The following is a 5,019-nucleotide window of genomic DNA, read 5'->3' on the forward strand; positions in this document are numbered from 1 at the left end:
ATAATATCTTGTATATCTTTTGTAAACACTGCCCACTTTCAGGAGTAAATCATTATTATTTACCAGCTTCGTTCTTCTTGTCCTATGTCGAGCAAACACGTTCCTCACCCGCTAATTCACGTTACCTAACGGGTACCCGATCCACCTGTTAAGAGATCGGTGGTGGCAGTATACCAGTATTTATGTGATATTGTGGTTTGAGGGTGGCTGGACGGAGGTATATAAACGTTCCTGAAAGGAACTGGTGGTATATATACGTCCTGTCACATCACGTGCCACAATAGTCGACATAAATTAGAGCAGCTGCGCCCGTGCTTATCCTCGGTCAATACCGTGTTTGACCAGCAGGATAAGGGGGCGCCAGAGGGTTGCAAGGTCTGACCAAGTGGTTTTCGTGACAATTAGTGGCAGCGGTGGGATCATAGGACATTAGTGATCTGGTTTGAGCAATCATTCCTCTCACTAAAAACTTGCACGGTTCTTTCCTGGACCCTGCACAAAAGTTTTGAAGATCGAACTCAGTGTTTATTAGATCTGAGACAATACTGTATGTGTAGCAGTTACCCCTACCCTTCTTCGTTTTTTCTTTTCTATTTCTATTTTGGTGATCATGGTCATCGTTGGGGAGCTCTGGTACAGCCAGCAGAAAAAGGACACTCTTATTGGAATATGTACAGTACAGACCAAAAGTTTGGACACACCTTCTCATTTAAAGATTTTTCTGTATTTTCTTGACTATGAAAATTGTACATTCACACTGAAGGCATCAAAACTATGAATTACCACATGTGGAATTATATACTTAACAAAAAAGTGTGAAACAACTGAAAATATGTCTTATATTCTAGGTTCTTCAAAGTAGCCACCTTTTGCTTTGATGCCTGCTTTGCACACTCTTGGCATTCTCTTGATGAGCTTCAAGAGGTAGTCACCGGAAATGGTCTTCACTTCACAGGTGGGCCCTGTCAGGTTTAATAAGTGGGATTTCTTGCCTTATAAATGGGGTGGGGACCATCAGTTGTGTTGTGCAGAAGTCAGGTGGATACACAGCTGATAGTCCTACTGAATAGACTGTTAGAATTTGTATTATGGCAAGAAAAAAGCAGCTAAGTAAAGAAAAACGAGTGGCCATCATTACTTTAAGAAATGAAGGTCAGTCAGTGTGAAAAATTGGGAAAACTTTGAAAGTGTCCCCAAGTGCAGTTGCAAAAATCATCAAGCGCTACAAAGAAACTGGCTCACATGAGGACCGCCCCAGGAAAGGAAGACCAAGAGTCACCTCTGCTTCTGAGGATAAGTTTATCCGAGTCACCAGCCTCAGAAATCGCAGGTTAATAGGAGCTCAGATTAGAGACCAGGTCAATGCCACACAGAGTTCTAGCAGCAGACACATCTCTACAACAACTGTTAAGAGGAGACTTTGTGCAGCAGGCCTTCATGGTAAAATAGCTGCTAGGAAACCACTGCTAAGGACAGGCAACAAGCAGAAGAGACTTGTTTGGGCTAAAGAACACAAGGAATGGACATTAGACCAGTGGAAATCTGTGCTTTGGTCTGATGAGTCCAAATTTGAGATCTTTGGTTCCAACCACCGTGTCTTTGTGCGACGCAGAAAAGGTGAACGGATGGACTCTACATGCCTGGTTCCCACCGTGAAGCATGGAGGAGGAGATGTGATGGTGTGGGGGGGCTTTGCTGGTGACACTGTTGGGGATTTATTTAAAATTGAAGGCATACTGAACCAGCATGGCTACCACAGCATCTTGCAGCGGCATGCTATTCCATCCGGTTTGCGTTTAGTTGAACCATCATTTACTTTTGAACAGGACAATGACCCCAAACACCTCCAGGCTGTGTAAGGGCTATTTGACCAAGAAGGAGAGTGATGGGGGGCTACGCCAGATGACCTGGCCTCCACAGTCACCAGACCTGAACCCAATCAAGATGGTTTGGGGTGAGCTGGACCGCAGAGTGAAGGCAAAAGGGCCAACAAGTGCTAAGCATCTCTGGGAACTCCTTCAAGATTGTTGGAAGACCATTTCCGATGACTACCTCTTGAAGCTCATCAAGAGAATGCCAAGAGTGTGCAAAGCAGTCATCAAAGCAAAAGGTGGCTTCTGTGAAGACCCTAGAATATAAGACATATTTTCAGTTGTTTCACACTTTTTTGTTAAGTATATAATTCCACATGTGGTAATTCATAGTTTTGATACCTTCAGTGTGAATGTACAATTTTCATAGCCATGAAAATACAGAAAAATCTTTAAATGAGAAGGTGTGTCCAAACTTTTGGTCTGTACTGTATAACCAGAGGCATTGACCCCCTCGGCAAAAACAAAGAACAAATGGCTGCTGCACTGGCGCAACTGGAGGCAGAGCAAGCCCTTCTCCAGACCTCAGCAGGGCCAGGGGTCAGCCGAGATATGGACAGTACTACTGCAGGGGTCCCACCTGTAGACGCACGCCGCATCAGCGATCAGGGCAGTGTGGACCCCTATCTGCAGATGGCTCTACAGCAACTTCCTGCAGAGGATCATGAAGGACGGCTGAAAGTCATTCAGCACCACCAGGAGGCCAAGAGAGCCCAGCGAGAGGCCGAGAGAGCCGAGCGAGAGGCCGAGCGAGCCGAGCGAGAGGCCCAAGCTCAGAGGGCCCATGAACTGCAGATGGCCCAACTCAGGATCCCAGCATCCACCTCACGGAATGGTGAGACCAACAATGCGACCCTGTTTAAGCCCCGTCCAGAGCATTTTCCTGTGATGGAAAAGGACGGTGACCTCGACACCTTTCTGAGGGGTTTTGAAAAGACTTGCAGACAATACCAGCTGCCTGAGGGCCAGTGGGCCTGATACTTAACTGCAGGGCTGCGAGGCAAAGCTCTGGATGTGTTTGTGGCTCTTCCTCCAAGCCTCGATGGGAACTATGATGCCATTAAGCAGGCCCTAATCCAGAGGTTCCAACTGACTCCTGAGGTGTACCGTAAAAAGTTCCGGAACCTCCAACGTGGACCGCACGACAGTTACAGCGATGTGGTGCATGGGCTCCGAACCAACTTTGAGTAGTGGATCCAAGGACTGTCAGCGACCACCTTTGAGCAGCTAAAGGATCTGATGGTGAAAGACCAGTTCCTGCATCTGTGTCCGACTGAGGTACGGCAGTTCGTGATGGATCGGGAGCCACCAGATGCCAATAAAGCAGCGCAGATCGCAGACACCTACGAGGCCAACCGGAGACCAGAGGTGCAGAAGCCGGTCGTCACCAGCTGGAAAGGGGGTAAGCCATCAACCACCATCCCTGCCCCTGCCAGCCGACCTTCCGGAGGCCTTTTTCCCGTTACCAATTCCTGGCCTGCATCTGATGCCCGCAGGTGTTATTTCTGCAACCAGACTGGTCATCTCAGCGCCACTTGCCCAGAGAAACAGAGGAAGAACCCCCCATCCAAGGCCCCAGGGCCTAAGGCATCAGTTCTTTTGGTGGGTGGGCCAGTTGGGAGGGCCTGTGAAAACTTGCAGTCTGTCATAGTGGGGAACACTGTCACTGTAGGCCTCAAGGACACTGGGGCCGAACGAACCCTCATCCCACCCGAACTGGTGTCCACTGAAGAGCTTATTCCGGGAAAGACCCTGACTGTCACCGGGATTGGGGGCGTCCGATGCCCCTTGCCCATGGCCCGGGTTTTTATTGATTGGGGTGAAGGAAGTGGGAGTATCTGAAAATCTACCTGCAAATGTTTTGTTGGGAACTGATATGGGGAGGATGCTTGCTTATTATGTCCCTGACCCCCCTCCCCGATCTTATACGGTTGGTAAGGTTAATGCTGATAATGTGAATGTCAATGCTTTACCTGCTGATAATGATGATGATGATGATGATGATGTTGTATTGGAAGGTACAGGAGAACTCAGCCATGTCACGCTGCGGGTGATATTGCTGAGGATCCCCTAGCAGGAGCAAGTGTCAGTGCTAAGGGTAATGGGGAGAGGCACGAGGACCATGGCGCAAGTGGTGCTGTGCCAGTGACCAGTGTCACAACAGAAGGTAACCTGGCTGATAGTCGCTGCCCCATACGTAGCACTGTGCCTGAGGTAATGGGGGAGGATGGGGAAGTAGTACTCATAGCCGCAAAGGCTGATGGGACGGTGTTATTCCCCTGGGAGACGGCCTATATAGCCGCTGTTACCCGCGGTCAGAGTGCCAAGAAAGCAAGTAACGCCCTGCCTTCTGGACCCTCCTCGGACAGAGGAATAACAGAATCAGGTATGGACCCACAGCCGGTCCCAGAGGGTCCCAGTGAGGACGTGGCCTTAACCTCACTTCTGGCCTCCTCCAGCCAGGAGTTTCAGGCAGCTCTGCACTCAGATGCTAGCCTAGAGACGTTAAGGTGCCTCGCTGAGAAACCCACCACCGAGTCGGATAAGGAGAGGGTATTCTGGGACCAAGGGAGGTTGTACCGGGAGACAGTTCCCTGTACACCCCAACAGGAGTGGCTGAGGGAAAGACAGCTGGTCGTCCCCTACCAATTCAGGGATGAGTTGTTGCGGATCGCCCATGACATTCCACTCGCTGGACACTTGGGGGTCAGCAAAACCAAGGCCCGGCTGTCTCACCACTTTTATTGGCCCAAAATAGGGACAGAGGTGGTGAACTACTGTCGCTCCTGTACCACGTGTCAAAGAGTGGGAAAGTCAGGGCCAGCTCCCAAAGCCCCCCTGATCTCTTTGCCAGGGATAGAGGAGCCTTTCCAGAGGATTGCTGTGGACATTGTGGGACCACTGGCCATACCCAGCAGCTCTGGAAAACGTTTCATCCTATGGTAGACTATGCTACCCGGTATCCGGAGACAGTAGCCCTGTCCTCAATTAGGGTGGATAAGGTGGCGGACGCCCTCTTGGCCATCTTTTCGCGAGTAGGCTTTCCCAGGGAGATGCTTACCGACCAGGGGAGCCAGTTCATGTCTCGCTTAATGGAGGCCCTATGTAAGATAATTCCGGTTGCAGCATCTGGTATCGAGCGCGTATC

The sequence above is a fragment of the Phyllobates terribilis genome, unplaced genomic scaffold, assembly GCF_046119375.1.
Source record: "Phyllobates terribilis strain yellow unplaced genomic scaffold, ASM4611937v1 Scaffold_12__6_contigs__length_324123572, whole genome shotgun sequence".
Classification (NCBI taxonomy): Eukaryota; Metazoa; Chordata; class Amphibia; order Anura; family Dendrobatidae; genus Phyllobates; species Phyllobates terribilis.